The sequence below is a fragment of the Leopardus geoffroyi genome, chromosome D3, assembly GCF_018350155.1.
Source record: "Leopardus geoffroyi isolate Oge1 chromosome D3, O.geoffroyi_Oge1_pat1.0, whole genome shotgun sequence".
NCBI lineage: Eukaryota > Metazoa > Chordata > Mammalia > Carnivora > Felidae > Leopardus > Leopardus geoffroyi.
Window position 1 is genome coordinate 37,117,496 of NC_059339.1, and position 18,092 is coordinate 37,135,587.

At 42.9% G+C, this 18,092-nt stretch overlaps 2 long non-coding RNA genes across 11 annotated transcripts; one reads left to right on the plus strand and one right to left on the minus strand.

Moving 5' to 3' along the window:
• The first annotated feature begins 553 nt into the window (after positions 1-553).
• LOC123588484 lies at positions 554-7,179 on the plus strand. 10 transcript variants are annotated; one of them, XR_006707872.1, is made up of 5 exons: positions 554-662; positions 1,127-1,224; positions 1,703-1,765; positions 5,428-5,569; positions 6,963-7,179. It is a non-coding gene; the product is annotated as an uncharacterized LOC123588484 (long non-coding RNA). The 10 variants fall into 10 exon arrangements; XR_006707870.1 differs by lacking the exon at positions 554-662 and adding an exon at positions 942-1,005; XR_006707865.1 differs by lacking the exons at positions 554-662; positions 5,428-5,569 and adding exons at positions 1,970-2,116; positions 5,737-5,914 and having other exon boundaries at positions 1,028-1,224.
• Positions 5,701-16,979, minus strand: LOC123588485. The gene is made up of 2 exons (XR_006707874.1): positions 15,459-16,979; positions 5,701-5,948 (listed from the first exon to the last, which is right to left on the minus strand). It is a non-coding gene; the product is annotated as an uncharacterized LOC123588485 (long non-coding RNA).
• Between the last annotated feature and the right edge of the window lie 1,113 nt (positions 16,980-18,092).

Consider the following 18,092-nt stretch of genomic DNA (forward strand, 5'->3'; position numbering starts at 1 on the left):
ACCGGCCTAGGCCACCGCGCGAATCTAATGATTCGGCCACTGGGCAGCGGGCGGCTGTGCACGCCGGGGCGGCTGCTGTGGATGGCTCACCCACTTGCCCCAGGCACTCGCCGACACACACCATTCCTACCGCAAGCACCGTGGCTCTTGCAGGTAGTGGGCGGCCCACACTCGGCCAGGGAAGCAGCTGCGCTTGGGTGCGGGTTTCATCACGGACGCCCAGCCTCACCCCCGCTGCCGGAGCCCGGCCTGCCCCTCACACCACCAGCCGCGGCCCCGCCGGGATCTCCGCACCGAGGCCCGGGCACTGCCAGGCCCTGAATGGTCCTCGGCGGGAACCGTACCCACGGGCGGGAACCACCATCTGGCCCCGCTGGCGGCCGGGGTACCACTGTCCCCCGACCCGTCCGCCTGCTCACCGGGTCCCGAGTCTCAGGAGTCACACGATCCGGCCGAGGGCGCGACGGCAGCGACCACGCCACAGCCAGCCCTGCGCCCGTCCCTCGGGTCGGCTTCCTCGGACTCTTGAAGGAATACGCGGCCTCGCGGGGTTCTGCAGATTCGGCGTTCTCTCGGCCCGCACACTCGTTCTCTCTTTAAGCACACAGAGCGAGAAAACACGGGGCAGAGCCCTTCAGAGCCACGCCGTTTGGGCCACCGTGGTGAGGCGAGGACAAGGACGTGCCCAGGCACTGGAAGCGTCGACTCTCAGGCCCAACCGGCTGTTAATGGCGGGCAGGCTGGCCAACACCGGCCATGAGGAGAAAGGCAGCGCCAGCTGAGGGCTAGGGCGGGACTTGGGCGTGGAGCGAGGTTTGGGAACCATAGCGCCCGGCGGGGGTGGAGTCTGCCTGGCCGTCGGCCTGGCGGGTGAGGGAGTGGGAGGGGCCTATATGCACCAGAGGGGCGGGGTCAGAGAGCGGGGGGAAACAGTGCCGGCGGGGGCGGGGCCAGCCTGGCTGTGGGCGTGGCAGCTGAGCGGAGTGGGCGGGTCGACCTGCAGCGGTTGGTGGCCGTTGGCGCGGTGGTTGGTGGCCGTTGGCGCGGCGGTTGGGAGGGTTGTGAAATTTGGGGCTCACACCTGGGGTCAGGGTTATTCATATCAAGCTTGTGTCCGATTCTGTAGAAAGCAGGGAACCGCAGCCACCCCAAGCTACAATCAAGGTCTGCTTCAACGTGGTTATTCCCTAAAGAGAGAGGCCAGACCACTGCGAGTCCTGAGAGGTGCGGGGGAGAGACGCTTCGAACAGTGGTTTTTCACCAAGAGGTGTCGAAAGTGATTGCTGAGGCATCAGCGGGATTGCTGGTGAAGCTAGTTGTCATCCTTTCATAATCTCTCTTTCAGTAGATTGGAGAGCGGAGTAAAAATAATTCTATTTACCCAGAGTGGCCTTAGAGAGATAAAGCGATCAAGAGGGGACAGGAGTGTGTGCAGGCAGCCCTGGAACGGGCCCCGCTTATATGGCCCCCTGATCTCTTAGTGGGAGTTTCTCAGAGACTCGGGAACTTGGGGAGAGGTTGTGGGTAGCAAAAGGACGCCCAGTCTCCAGATGGGGGCAGATGGGGGCAGCTGAGGGTGGTGGGGAGCCTGGGCTGTGGCCCCTCCGGCGGGAGGCTCCAGCCGTTTAGTGTGGAGTTGGGAGCAGACAAGCTCTCTTTGGGATTCGAGGAGTCCTATACGTTTTTTATTCTCTTGCTTCAGAGGGCACGGCCAGACCCAACAGATGGAAGCTGCGAGGAGACCAATTTAGACGTGACTGGGGAGGTAAGGATTGAGCTGACAGAACACCCCATTCCTGCGATTAGGCCATCATTGGCAGGGAAGGATGAGCCCCATGGTGGAAAGAGCATGGTTTTGGAAATGAGAAGTGTCTCTGCTTCTGGTTTTGAGTTGGTCATTTATTTCTACAAGGCTGCATTTCCTCACTTCTGAAATGTTGATAAGGATATTTTCCCTGCTACCTCATAGCTGTGGCGGAGGTTGACTTTGATGGCCACTGTGAAAATGCTTTGCACAGTAAGGGTGACAAGAGCTAACAATTACTGACTCCCAGCTGAGAATACGAAGGGGTTTTCCACATGCAGTCTCATTTCATCCTTACATCAACTGTTTCTGGTAGGTATTGTTATTAGCCTCGTTTTACAAATGAAGAGACTATGGCTGCTATCAGAGAAGTTAAGTAATTTGCCCAAGGCTTTTCAGCAGGTTGGAGCAGAATCCAGGCCTCAATGTATTCAGACTGACCCCAGAGTCTATTCTCTCAGCACTGCACTATAAAACCTAAATCCTGTGGGTTTTGTTGTTGTTATCAGTATTTTATAGAACCAACTCCAAATTTAGGCAAGATACTGAGCTATATTTCCTCTAACTCCAACAGTGAGATTTGCTGATTCCAATAATCGACTCTACCTACAGGTTTTTCATTACTATAGCTTAATTTCTCAGCCTTAAGTAGCCTTTTTACCTATAAAAGAGTCCTGTCAACATGTAAATATCCCTTGAGATGGGGGGAAAAGATTGAGGGGAGGTGCCTAGGAACAAAGAGATGAAAACTTGACCTAGATTAAAAAGGGCATAGAGGAGAGTTGTGGGAAGACATAATATTAAGCAATTTGTCTCTCAAATTGTAATGAAACACCAGTTTTAATTTTTAAAAATTTCCTATCTGTAGTAGACTGATCTTTTCGTAAAATACTATAAAAATGATTTACTAGAAAAATGAAATGAAAAAACAGACATAATACATACCCAGTTTTCTGAATTAAAGACCACAGAATGAACCTGCATTTTATTAACCATAAGAATAAATAAAACAGGAAAAAAAGAATTTTAAAACCAGTGCACATTCATCAAAAGTATGAATACAGATGTGACAAAGAATCCCTACTATGCTTGTAGCATTTTTTTCATTCCACAAATGTGTTTACTTCTTGTTAAGTTATCTAAAATTAATGTGGGCTTGGGGCACCTGGGTGGCTCAGTTGGTTAAGCATCTGACTTCGGCTCAGGTCATGATCTCATGGTTTGTGAGTTTGAGCCTCGTGTCGGGCTCTGTGCTAACAGCTCAGAGCCTGGAGCCTGCTTCGGATTCTGTGTCTCCCTCTCTCTCTATCCCTCCCCTACTCACACACTGTCTCTCTCTCAAAAATAAACATTAAAAAAATTTTTTTTGAAAGCTCATTAGAGAAACTAATTTCATAGAGGTATGTTGATTGCAGTGTAAGAGGAGGTTAATTTCAGCAAGTTCAAGATACTCATTTTTAACTTAGATCCAAAATGAAAATTTTCACAACTCATTTTCAGTCCATCAACTAGTTCCACAGTTTATTTCATAGTTATATTTCAACTACCTTTTATTGAAATCACCTTTCAGTAAAAGTCAGAACCCTGATTTTCTTACATATGCCTGTTCTTGTAACGAAAAGATAAAATTTAAAGCATTTTGTCAAACTTGTAAGATGTAACTTTGCCGACTGGCAATATTAAGTTCATCACCTACTTCACTGACAGTCATTATTAAGTGATGGAACATGTCAAAAATCTGTAAAGGTATATTCTTCCAAGCTTTTATTTTTCCCTTTCAATCAGATATTTACTGGCAAAACATGTTGCCATACTTCTTTGCATGGAAGTATAAAAACCATTAAAATACTGAAGATAGCAGCAAATAAGCGAGACTATCTAATGTACACTTTAAAAAATTAGAACCAAATTAGCTTCTTATTGTGTAGAAACCTATGACACGAATTTGCCTTACAGTTCATTCTTGACACAACTTTCTTGCTCCATAAAGATCCTAATTCAGCATGTGGTACCTGTTATGATTCAACCTCCATATTATTACATTTTTTATAATTTTAATTTATAATTTTAATTTTACACTTTTATAATAATCTTCAATTTACATTAGTTTTTGCTGCATCACTAAGCATACTTTTTAGTGAAGCTGACATTTTTCATAGCAAGCCGTTTCTCCATGAAGGGAGTTCGAGACTGATTATGGTCAGTTGCAAGCTCTCCATCTGGGTAACTCTTACAAAGTGCTTTTCTCTCATTGCAGGGGTCCCGTCAGAGCACGTTCCTACTCAAAACTTAAACTCCAAGCACATTTGTTGACAATGTAATCCTTCATGGTTTTCTTCAGTACAGAGTTGGTTGCTTTTAGCAATAAAGTTAGGTGGGGGTGGGGAGAGGGGCGGGGAGAATCCTACCATATTACTATTGTGTTCAAATTAATTCATTTTAGCAAGATCTGTGTGGCTGCCGAGTTGCAGGGAAAAACAGGCAACATTATGTATTTTATGGTTGGTCTTAATTCTGAACAGCCGGTTTCTGAACACATGTGATTGGAAAGTGATTCCTGAGCCCCATTTTTTTCCTGTGTTTCACCTAATGCTTCTAAGCAAGCATCTCTGATGCAATCATTTGCTAATCTTCCAGTAATTATCAGTGGATTTTTAGTTTTAGCAACCTGAGGAGCAATTTTCTGTGAAGCCCCCCAAAAGCTTTAATGCTTCTAGTGTAATACGGAACATCTGCTCTGTCAGCCTCTTGATTCAAAACTCTCTTTCTCAAAGACTTCTTTTTTGTTTTGGATTTGTTTGGTAAGTAAATGTCACTTAAGGATCCGTTTCATTCACGACTCATTAGTACTTTTCCATAAATCACATTATGGTTTTAGCACTTTGTCAGACAAATTAACTTGCCTAGTACAGCTACCAAATATATGTGTATTTACATTAAAAGTCGTAATTAAAAGTCAAAATGATTATAACAACGATGTTGGATTATAGCTGACAAATCTTAAAATGATATGAAGCGTGAGGCGGTCCTCCTGTGCCCCTGTCACATGCATGTACCACTCAAGTTCCACCCAGACTGCTCTGTACCCTATTCAATGAGTTGAGTTCATCAATCATGTCCTGGGGCTTTGGGGAAATATATCACATTATTACATACACATTTCTTAAAGCTTCCTCCTGTTCTTTCTGCCTACATTGTGTTGGACTTTGTTGTTGTTGTTGTTTTTAACTTTATCTGTTGAAAGAGAGAGCGAGAGAGTGAGGGGGTCGGGAAGGGGCAAAGAGAGAGACGGGAAGAGAGAGAATCCCAAGCAGACTCCTAGCTGTCAGCCCAGAGCCCGATGTGGGGCTCGATCCCACAAACAGAGCCAAAAACCAAGAATTGGATGCTTACCCAACTGAGCCACCCAGGCACCCCTGCAGACCGCACTTTGAATAATATTGTCCTGGAATTGATGATTGGCACTTGTCAAAAATGCTAACCTCTGCTGGGTACCAAATGCTTACTTGGCAATAGAGGAGAAAAGATATGTCAGTTCTTGCTCTAGTCTCGCTCAGCCCCAATGATTGGGTGTGTCTTCTTCAAAAGCTACATTTACTTCATCCCAGGGTTATCTTTGTTAGGTGCCAGTCAAGAAAAGCTACAACGTCCAGTGGGATGTAAACATCAACGCTGGATTTTCATACCGCCTCAGAGAATGGCCTCGTTCTGGATATCAGCATTGCCAAAGTGGATGCCATTGTATTAGAGATTATAATTGGCAAGGTGGGCGCTTAATATTCAGGATTTTTTTCTCCCTACCACCAGTAACAGAGCAGTTAGGAAACATTAGACATGCCTAGTACCAAATCCCAATCATCTACTCTGAAGGAGTGGGAAAGGTCTAACCACTAATGTAGAGCTGATAAAACACCTTTTAATGCCTTTGATAGTACAGAAGCTGTGTCATTCCACTGCTCCTGCCCAGCAGCCCAGACCCTGACCTTGTGGAAGTGGAAGAAGAATCTCAAATTCTGTCCTCAGGCAGAGCAGGCTGTCCAAAGTGAATATTGGTGAACACCCTTCCGGTCAGCAAAGGAGGAGGGCGGGACATGGAAGGACGGACTATAGGTGCATGATTTCATCCGTTTGGGACTCCACGCTCCTGGAGGGAAGGAATAAGTTTGTTAATGGTTTTGTGCCCTGCGTGACAGTCATTACATCTATGAGGTCTCCACAGACAGTGAAGTGATTTTTTCAAAATAGTAATTACATCTCTCCTTTCGAGTTTCACAGATTAATCCGTAAGACCTGCCCATCATCCTCTTAACAGTATCTGGGGCTTTCATAGTTACAGCTGTTCACAAAGCCTCTTGTGAAAAATACTTTGCAAATGTACTTTCCTTTTGAGCCTTTCCAGAAACACAGGGCAGAATGGCCCGCTTTTACATTTTCCAGCCTAATGGTAGAGGTTCTGAACGCAAAACAGATCTAAATTTCTTTTTTCTTTTTTTCTTTCCCAAAGCTTATAAGCTTTTTCTTTAAAAAAAAAAAAAAAAAAAAAAGAGAAAAATAACATCAAGGAAAGTAATCTATATGGCTCTTTGCTCTCTGGAAACAAATAGAACATGAGTAGAATACTATACCACCAGACAGATATCACATGCATGAAAGAGATGCATTTCAGTGATTCTCAGCAAGGGGCGGTTTTGTCCCACAGGGGACATTTGTCTGGAAATACTTTGGTTGTCACAACTGAGGGAGAAGGGGCCGTGCTACTGGCGTCGAGTGGGTAAAGACCAGGGAGGCTGCTAACCAGCCTCCCACGCCCAGAAGAGTCCCCCACGACACAGAACTAGCGGGCCTCAAAGGGCAATAGTGCCAGGTAGCGAAACCATGATTTAGTTACACCTTCAAATTTTCTTCGAAGCTAATGCTTTTGTGGACTTATTTCTAGAACTTGTTAATCCCTGACATTTTATCCTTTGGGGCTCCGTTCTATGGGTAAGTCTTGCCAAAATAAGCCTTTTTCCAGTTTCCCAAATTAAGTGTAATTGTAAAGGGTACAATTAAAAAATTTTTGAAGATACAAAGAACTACCCAATGGGAGTATGCTAGTACTCCTACTTCTGGGAGCTTTTAGAGAAGTAGATTATAATACGAGCCTTACAATTTTCAGGGGAATCTGATAAAGGAAGACCGCTTCGGGGAACAAACACATCCCCAAATGAGATGGCATCAGTATACCAGAGAAACCCGTGCAGTCTGAACAGACACGGACTTCTTACGGATCGTCAGGTCCTCTGAGGTCACGGCTGGGCTTTAATGCTGGCCTTACCCTCAGTCTCCTGTATTTCATCACTGTATCCCCACCTCCGCGGTCACAGCGGAACCTTCAATAGCCTCATGCCCACCGGCGAGCTTTTTGAGGAGCACCGAAGTGTGAGGAACTCTTTTGCAAACTGTGTTCGTTCTTCCACAAACCAGGCCCAGGTATTGACCTGGGACTTCCGTTCTCCTCTGTGTGTGGATTTTCCTGACTTCAGACAATTGTCCTTGGTAGGACCTCAGTGACAGCTGATTCAGGATCGGTGATGAGCTGGTCGTAGCTGACGCAGGCCGAAAAGAATTCCTATAGTAAATGTGAGAGTTCATGCAGTTTCTCCAGATGGGGCTTGGAGAGTTTGTTTCATTAGTAGGTTTTTAAGACTGTCTTTGCTCTTCATGAACGCTGGCATGTCATTTCCTCTTCAGACAAAACTTCTGCCTCTGGTGCATGTAGCTCTATCGTGGGGTATTGGGGGAAGCAGGCTAGCTTCAGGTGGAGGCTTCTGGCATGTCATTTCGCACCTCTGTGTCCTGATATGTCTTCTTTTACTGGTTTATTTTGATCAGTTTATCTTGAGCAAGTGTTCCTCACTAAAGGAAGATGGATAGAGCATTTTCCCCCAGAGGAGGCAGCAGCCACGTCTCCTCTGGGGAAGAATCCATGATCGGTCTGGTTTGGAGGGCACCATCAAGCACTCTACCCCAGGGGCCAGCCAGCAGGTGTGGGCATCTGCGGGGGCCCTCTTCTGATCCAGGTGAGTGCTGGAGTTTCCCCGTTCATTTCCAGAGTCACAGAAGGCAGACATCCTTGCAAGGGTTGTCTGAGCAATGTCACCCTTTGCCAAATGGAAGGCCAGGGGCTCTGTCTAGCAACTGTATGCAAGCCCAAGATGCAAGAGAGCACAAAATGGGAAGACTTTCTAAAAACCCTCTTTTCCTAATTTTAGGCCTTTTTATAAGACTATGCATGCCGATTTTTGTAGGGAAAACATGTTTAAGAAACTTACCCCTCTTGGGGACTGAAATCTGTGTGGGTGGTTTAAACTGTCTGCTTTCTTGACCCACTGTGCTGGTGGTTGGAAGCAGTTTTCTTTGTTTTTTTAAAATATTTTTAAGAGAGAGAGAGAGTGAGCAAGCAGGGGAAGGGGCAGAGAGAGGGGGACAGTGGATCTGAAACGGGTTCTGCTCTGATAGCAGTGAGCCCAATGCGGGGCTTGAACTCATGAACCACAAGATCATGACCTGAGCTGAAGTCAGTCACTCAACTGACTGCGCCACCTGGGTCCACACCAGGAGCAGTTTTCTGTGTGGACTGCGTTGACCACACCGTCACTCTGGAAGGAGCTCATACTTCCTGTTGCAGAATTGTTCTATAGCAGTAACAAAAGTTCCTCTGTATCTGTTAAAGGCAATGTAAACTTCATGTCTTCTAACACCTACAGCAGTTGCAGGGAAGATCAGATAGGGTTCTTTTTGTCTAGCGCTTCAAGTTTCATTCCCCTCTTAAATTATTTAAGGCTGGCTTTGGTAGTTGCTTCCTAAAGAAGGTCAAATTGTGGTTTCAGATCCATTCAGAATTCATAAAAGGAACATTGGCTGAGCTGACACATTCATCTGGAACTTGAGGAAGGCTAAAGCAAAGCCCTATTTATACCCCCACGTGTCCCAACAGGTTGTGTGTCCAAGCAACCTATAGGCCTCCTAAAGTCATTTCCATTGTCACTGTGATCCAGTGCTAACTGTGATCTGGCACCTGTAATTCCGACGACTGTAGCAGTACATGCTGAAGAAACAGTGTGAAGGTAACACACTTCTCTTTCAAACTAGCTTTGAAATCGTTAAGCCTGAGGAATCTTGTACTGTCTGAAATACTGGGAAGGAGCACACAAAGATCCTGCCTCTTTCCAGAAATTGTTCCACTGGAAATTATCATTTTTCACAGGAGATATTCTCGACTGTCCTTCTTGACAGTCTAATGATCTTAATACTTTCCCTATGGTAAGCCTTTTCTGGCGTTTTCTCATTAATGGCAGTGGGCAAAGCACGGTTCTCTCCTAGGGTCCATTTGGCATGGGAATTCAACGTACCGCCGCCATATTTCAGGGTCTAAGCACAGAGCCCAGGCCTAATGTTTTTTACAGCTTTACTGAGGTATAATTGACATACAATAAACTTCACATATTTAAAGTGTACAGTTTGATGTGTTTTAGCATGTGTATACCTCCCTGCAACCATCACCACATTCAAGATACTGGACGTATCACCCCCAGAGGTTTCCTCATGCCCTTTTGCAGCCCCTCTCTTCCCACCCTCCTCTTAAACCTTTAACACGCTATTTCAAAGTTGAAGCCAGAAAGTGGGAAAGCTACTCTTCCCATTCAGCAAGTCTGGTATAATCCCAGCTCCGAGACAAGGTAAGGAAATTATGACATTTACAGACCCAATGTTACTTTTGGATCCAGATGTGAAGATCCTCAATGAAATACTGGTTAATTAATCAATTATGGAAAAAAAAATAGGACCAATTACAATTGTATCCCATAGACTTCCCTTTTTATTCTCCAGTGTATTTTTTCACTAAATCTTTGTTCATTTTTCCCGTTTTTCTTCCAGTTTCCTCACAGTTTTAGCTTTAGTTGATATTCTCATTTTATCCTGACATAAAACAAGATGGCTATTTTCTCATAAGCTCCTGGAGGGGAAATGTGTGCTAGATGAAGAATGGTTGCTAGTTGGTAGCAATCACCCACATTTCAAAATGAAAGGAGCAGAGCAGTGAAAGAAGTTATATTCAATTACAATTTTCTTAGTCCCTTCTATTGCTCGTCAATCCCTCGAGTCCCCGAGAAATACCACTGAAGTTGTCAAGGCATTCATTTCCCAGGTACTTCGATTTGTGTCAAAGCTCCTAAAAACAAAGCTGCCTTTGCCAGGAGGATAGGGCCCGACAAATAGGTCTTCTATGATAAAATATTAGATAGACTGAATATATCCAGTCCATCTATGCAGCTGTCTCTAACATTCCTGCTATTTAGGAATGAGACATGATTAAATATTGAACATTTCTCAAATGTTTATCAATTAAGTGCTAACTTAGCACTTGAACTGGATGGCAAGATGAAAACGGAGAAAATGCTCTATGAAAATTGCTAGGACCAGGGCATTTGGGTGGCTCAGTCGGTTAAACATCTGGCTCTTGATTTCAGCTTGGGTCATGATCTCATGATTCATGAGATTGAGCCCGCGTCCAGCCCTGCCCTGACAGTACAGAGAACCTGCTTGATATTCTCTCTCTCCCGCCCTTCCCCTGCTCACACACACTCTCAAAATAACAAGATGGCTAGGACCAAAAGGCATATGTGCACCTTAAAACACTATCAAGTAAAGGGCTAAGTTATGGTACAGCGGGGTAGAAAGGAATGGGATGGCTCTAAAAAGGTACCTGTAACTATTATGTAACTAGTATTTGTAGGCTGTATAATAGGAGCACTTCTAACAGCCCAGCGGACAATGTACTTTCACTGTAGTAAGGGGACGGTCGCGGACAGGGTGGGTGGTATTAGGACATGAGAGATCTAAGTTCCCTAGTTGAAACAGGGACCCTGGTGTAATGGGAAAGAGTACTAGGCAGGTCGGGCCTGATTGTGGAGGATCCAACAAAATTATCTCAGGTCCATTTCCAGTCAGCCCCTCGTATAAGAGGCTATCACTTTTCTGATAATCTATCACTATAGATTTTCTTCTGCTGCTGAATTTCAGGTGAATGGAATCGTGTAGTACATACTCTTTAATGTTTGATTTCTTTCACACAACACGGTTTTGAAATTCATATTTTTGCATGTATTTAAAATTCCTTTTTAGTCAGGGGCACTTGGGTGGCTCGGTTAAGCATCTGACTTCAGCTCATGTCATGATCTCATGGTTTGTGAGTTTGAGTTCCATGTCTGGCTCTGTGCTGACAGTGAAGAGCCTGCTTGGGATTCTCTCCCTCTCTCTCTCTGCCCTCCCCTGCTCATGCTTACTCACCCTCTCTCTTTCAAAATAAATAAACTTAAAATGGTAAACAGTACCCTTTTTACCCTTTTCCAACTTCTCTCTGGACTGTCAGAAAACACGTCATTTACCACCAGAAAGGTAAGAGAAACATCTTATGGGAGCCCCTAGCATCCCTGGAACTCCTGATTCTTTTCACTCTGCTTGTATGCTTTGCCAGAGATCTTTGGAATTGAGGTAACTCCCTTGCCTTCCCTGGCACAGTTGATCCAACAGAAATTACAACTGGGCTCAGAACATTCTGGGATGGCCAAAAGAAGACAGCATGCACTCCCTAGTGAAGAACCATGGGAATAGATAATCTAGATGTGTCCTTGAAGAGGTTAACGGGGTGCCTAGGAATGACCGCTTCATTAGCCATGGAACAGGAAAAAAAAAAAAAAGCCTCATTGCAACAAGGCAAGAATCTGTACCATGGGAGGACAAATCCATTAATCTTCCCAACAGATTAACCTGATGCCCTAAGAAAGAGAAAGGGTGGGGAAAGCACATCCGTTGTTTTTCAGTGTCCATTCTCTGTGCCAGGAGTTACATCCAAGGGAATAAATGAACCATTTGGAATGAAGCCATATTTGTGTATTGTGTGGGAAAGAGACTCAAAAAGAGACAACCCAGTCTGTTCACCTTGAGAGAAGCTGAGAAAGACAAGGAGGGCCTTTGAGCTGCAAGAGATAGATGCAGCCCTTCTAGAAGCGTATAGTCCCCACATTTGGGGCTTGAATCTAGCAGTGAGCAGCAGAGATAGTGCCAGCCCCACTCGGGCTCCAATCCATACTAGGGGGCTCAGAGCCCTCTGCCCACTCCAGGAGAGTTTCAAAAAAGCAAATGGAGTGCCACGTGCCTACCTAGGGCATAGGCATCTGAGATGCAGGGAGGAGCATGAGGAAGTGCTCCCTGCCCCTCTCTCTCCCGGTCACCCCAAAGTCCCCCAATGTGCTCCTGGGTGTGTGACCACAGGGCGCCTGACTTCAACCATGGCCTTGGGAAAAGCTTTAAAGGCCCTTCATCCCCCAGTCCCCGTGTGAGGGAGTGATCTGAAGAACTTCTGTCTGCTGGAGAGTTCAGTTCCAACACAAGAGGACAACGACAGCAACGAAACCTCAACTATTCTGCAGCTCAGCTGGCACCAACCGGTACTGGAATAGAACCCGAATCCTCTGCTGCTGTCCAGTGACAGACACCAGGAAAGTGGAATGTTCTCTAGGATAATGACGGGCTATTTTTAGAGGTAAAATGACAAAATCTAAATGTTGACAAGTTCAAGCCAGAAGGACTTGGGCCTACCTGTGTTCATTTAGCACTGGGATGTGGCTATGCTTTCAAACTTGGTCACCCCCATGGTTTACCAAAGGGTTGATGTGGGCTGTGACAAGAAAGGATCCAAGGGACTCAAGAGTTTTGACTTGAGGAACTAAAAACTGTTGCTCTTAACTGAGATCTTAAAAAACTAACATATGGTTAGAATGGATTTTGGCATAGAGATTTAAAAATTCACTTTGAGACATGCTAAGTATGGAATGTTTTAAAGGGGGATATTTTTGCTAAACTGGATAAAAATCTTGCAGCACCAAGATTTGATGGGTTCAACTATCATGTACTCTTAGTTGATGTAAAAATCCAGCATCTCCAGGATAAAGATAATTGGAGCTCTATTAAGATTAATTGGATATACAGTAAATGGATTGGTAAAGAGATGAAGGGAAGATTGCTGTCTGATGGAAAAAGCCAAATCCTAATGATCATATATGTATTCCTTGTATATTTGTATGCTAATTGGGTTGAACATACATTATAGAGGGAAAGACTGTTAAAAAAAAAAAAAAAAAAAGGGTTGACGTGACCTTTTCTCTGTCTCTGTGGAAATCTGACCTTAGGTTAACTTTCTGGCTTCTTGCTTCTGGGAACCTGGTAAGAGAATATGTTAGTTGTACTACTGGGGAGCATTGTTTTTGGTAAAAGGTAGATCTTATGATGCAGATCTATGCTTTCAAACCATGAGTTTTGTAACCTTCTCCTCCTGGAACAGAAAACCCTTGCCTCCACATAATGGGCAGTGCAGTGTATGGATATGTGGTTCTGGATCTATTGGGTACAAAAAGACCAAAGAAAAAATAATTCCTCAGACTCATCCCTCTGTATGAATTACGGAGGAAGAAGACCCAACGTCAGAGAAACACCTGCGACTGCTCCATGGTGACCTCTTTGAAATCTCCGCATAATGATTTTACATGGTGTCCAAAAGATGAGCGAGTTACTGTTATTTGTTGTTGTTATCTGTTGCTTGTCAAGCAAGCTTTTGATATTTGTAAATTCTTACGTTCCTTTAAATAGAGGTTGCTAATGGCACACAGGTGTCCTGAGATTTGTTTGTTTGTGAACCTTTTGGTTATAACTATGGGCAAAATGTCATGGAGTGATGTTAACTTGCTAAGCTGACATGGAGGGTGTTAAATTTTTATGTTCAGTATATTTTGTGTTTATTATATGCATCACTATGTAATACTTCTTGAACTATTGTATTTCAAGAGTTGTAGTGTTAGAGATTATGTAACTGATAATATATTTGAGAATGGAATAACTGTGGCTTGCTTGTTAGAACTGGCAGGTTACTTTGTAACTATTTCCAAAACATCTGTTATTTAAAATGAAGCAATAAGTCACTCTTTTAAAATAAAAAGCAATGGGGCATCTGGGTGGCTCAGATCTGGGTGGCTTAAGCATCTGACTCTTGATTTCAGCTCAGGTCATGATCTCACAGTTTGTGGGTTCGAGCCCCACATCGGGCTCTGGGCTGACAGTGCAGAGCCTGCTTGGGATTCTCTCCCTCTCCCTCTCTCTGTCCTTCCTCCACTCATGCGCACTCTTTTTCTCTCTCAAAATAAAAAAATAAACATTAAAGAGTAAATAAATAAATAAAATAAAAAGTTGTTGCATCATTGAAAGATTTAGGACACTACAAAATAGCTTCTGCAACCCTGTTTGGCAATGGATTAGTAGAGTGGTGGATTCACTGATTATTAGTGATGGGTATGTTCTTATTTTGGTACTTTTTTTTTTTTTTTTTTTTTTTTTTTTTTTTAGCATTTATTCATTTTTGAGAGTGAGAGAAACAGAGCATGAGTGGAGGAGGGGCAGAGAGAGGGAGGGAGACATAGAATCCAAAGCAGGCTCCAGACTCCAAGCGGTCAGCACAGGGCCCGACGCAGGGCTCGAACTCACGGACTGTGAGATCATGACCTGAGCCAAAGTCGGACGCTTAACCGACTGAGCTACCCAGGCGCCCCTGATTTTGGTACTTCTATGTTCAGATCGTTGTTAAGTCATTGGGTTGGAGCCCTGGGGTGGCGTGGAGTGAGATGTAGTGAGTGCGGGTCACTGATGGGAGAGAAGCCCCTGTCATTTAAGGACACAAGTTACGCCCCAGCACCGGCCCGCAGCTGCACAGTGAAGGAACTTACGGTGAGGTTGCTAAGCAAATACTCGGAATGAATTACTGTTACCTATAAGCTCATAAGCAAATTGTTAAAAATACACATGCTTGCTAGTTGACATAGTTCAGATAAAACTTTTCAAAAGCATACTCTCCTCATTCCCTTTGCTTCTCACCCCCACCCAGAGCAAGTGTAATTTACTACGGGGAAGATAAAAAGAAACATCTAAGGGGAACCCCAGCATTGCCCAAAGTCCTGATTTTCTTTAATCTGCTTTTATGTTTTTATGTTAAGAACTTTTTTTTTCAAAATTCTACAGAAAATTTCAAGCGTAGAGAATATTACGTTGAATACTGGTATACCTACTGCCCTTCCATCAGAAGTATTTTACTATATTTGGCCTGAAGCATATCTATCTTTCTATTGATTCATCAATCTATCTTATTTTTACACATTTCACAATAATAAATTTCAGACACCGATACACTTCCCCTGAAATGCCCCAGGATGCATATCATTACCTTAAGTTCAAGATTTCTTATTTGCAAATTATTGTCTTTTGAGGTAGCATTTACATATAATGAAATGCAGGAATAGTAAGTAAACATTCACTGAGTTTTGACAAATATATACATCTTTGTAACCCAAACACTTATCAAAATATAAAACAATACTATCCCATAGAAATGTAATGCAAGTCACATATATAACTTAGAATTTTCTAGTAGTTACACTAGAAAAGTAAACAGAAACTGCTGAAATTTATTTTACTAATACATCATTTTAAATATACAAAATATTAGAATCTAACATGTAATAGTGAAATATTACTAAAGAGAGGTTTTATATTCTTTCCTACTTACGTCTTCAAAATCTGGTGTGTATTTGGAACACATCTCCATTCAGACTAGTCACATTCCAAGTGTTCAACATGCCCATGTGGCCTGGCCAGTGGTCCTGTATTGGATGGCACATATAGAATGTTTTCATTCCCTGGAAAGGCCCCATGCCCCTTCCACCCAGTCTCCATACCCACCCCCATAGAGGCTCCATCGTTCTGGGTTTTCTCCCCTCTCACTTATTAGTGCTGCCGGTCCTACCATTTCATGTAAATGGAATTGTGCAGTATGTATCTTTTGTGTCTGGCTTCTTTCACTCAGCATAATGTTTCTGAGATTCATTTATATTGTTATCTGTACTCAGCAGCTGGTAGTTGTGTAATTGGTCTGAGAGAAACTGCTAGACCCTTTCCAAAATGGCTGCCCTACTTTATATCAGCAAGTATAAGAGTTCTGATTCTTCCACACTCAAAGTGATCAATCTGTTTAATTTAATCATTCTGGTGGGTATGTAGTGGTATCTCCTTGTGGTTTGTTTTGCATTTCCCTAATGACACATGACGTTGAACGTGTTTATATCTGCTTCTTAGCCATTTGTGTTATCTCCTTTCATGTAAGTATCTGTTCAAGTCTTATGCCCTTTTCAAAAATGTGCTTGTTTTTCATTAGAGAATTGTTTATATATCCTGAATGTCCGTCTTTTGTCAAACATATACTTTACAAATATCTATTTTCCTAATCTGCGGTTTGCTTGATTTCTTAATGGTCCCTTTGGATAAGCAGCAGTTTTAAATTTTGTTGAAGTCTAATTTAGCAAATTTTGTTTTCTTTTAAAAGTGTTGCTTTCTGTTCCTAAGAAAGCTTTGCCTATTCCCAAGTCACAAAGCTAGTCTCCTGTGTTTTCTTCTGAAGGCATCATTGTTTCAAGCATTATAATTAATACTCTGATCCACTTTGGATGAATTTGTGATATGTATATCTAGTTGCCCTAGCCCCTTCTGCAGAAAGTTTCCTTTCTCCATAGGGTTACTTTGGCACCTGTGCTGAAAATCAAATGATGATGTAAGTGAGCACCTCCTTCTGTGCTGTTTTGTTTCATTGATGTAGGTGTTGACCTTCATACTGTATCATATTATCTTAATAGCTGTAGCTTTATAGTAAGTCTTGAAATCCCTCATTCTAAATGTAACTTGGTTCTCTTTTTGGGGTAAGATTACTTTAGATGTTCTAGATCCTTTGCATTTCCATATAAATTTTATAATTAGTTTGCCAATTTCTACCTAAAAAGCCTACTGGTGTTATGATTGGGATTGCATTAAATCTACAGATCTATTTGTGGGGAACGGACATCTTGCCAATGTTCTTCCATCCATCTCTTCCCACGCAGAAACATGATCTGTCTATACATTTATTTAGCTATTCTTTAATTTCTACCAAAAGTATGTTTTAGTTTTTCCATAAACTTTTTTGATGCTATGGGAAATGGAAGTTAAAACCTTTATTTTCCAATTGTTTGCTAATATAAAAAATACAATTGATTTTGGAGCACCTGGGTGGTTCAGTCGGTTAAGTGTCCAACTCTTGATTTCGGCTCAGATCATGATCTCGGAGTTTGTGAGATCAAGCCCCACCTCGTGCTACACTGACAGCATGGGGCCTGTTTGGGATTCTCTGTCTCCTTCTGTCTCTGCCCCTCCCCTGCTTGCTCACATTCCCATGTGTGCGTGTGCTCTCTCTCTCTCAAATAAATTAAAAACCTTCAAAAAAATACTATTGATTTTTACGTAATAGCCTTATATGCCATGACCGTGCTTAAATTATCTTACTAGTTCTAATAGTTGAAGATATTCAGCCTTTTCCATATAAATACTCATATCATTTCCAAATAGGGACTGTTTTCTTTTTAATCTTTTGCCTTTCTTTCTTGCCTTTAGCACAAGATATACTGTAAAATGTTGAATTTACAAAAAAATATCATGAATTAGTACTGAATTTTGTCAAATGTCTTTTCTGTATCCACTGAAAAAGTTTTTGTGTTTTTTTTTGTTGTTGTTTTTTTAAAGACACATTAAAAACAATATCATAAGCATCCATTACTATAGTGCCACATGGGTTTTGCACAAGGCCACCATCCAGCAAATGAGTGACAGAGTGGGCTCACACATGTGCCTGCTGACTTGAAAGCCCTGTTTTTTTTTTTTTGTTTGTTTGTTTGTTTTTTTGAGAGAGAGAGAGAGAGAGAAAGAGAGAGTGCAACCTCGAGAGTAGGAGAGGGGAAGAGGGAGAGAGAGACAGAATCTTAAGCAGGCTCCATACCACCACAGAGCCCATCACGGGGCTCGAACTCATGACCATGAGATCATGATCTGAGGTGAAATCAAGAGTCAGATGCTTAACCAGCTGAGCTACCCAGGCCCCTCAAAAGCCCCCATTCTTTCACCAGGCACATGGTGCCCTTAGACTGGTAGAACATAAGAATTCTTGGGACAACGTTTTTCTTTTTTTCTCTTTATTTTTATGGATAAATGCAACATACATATTATATTTAACAATGGAAGCCAAGACAAAAGAATTAATATTAACTTTTGCAACGGGAGACAACATAAAACATTGGCATTTCTTGTGACATTAAATCATTTTTTAATCAGATCACAGAGT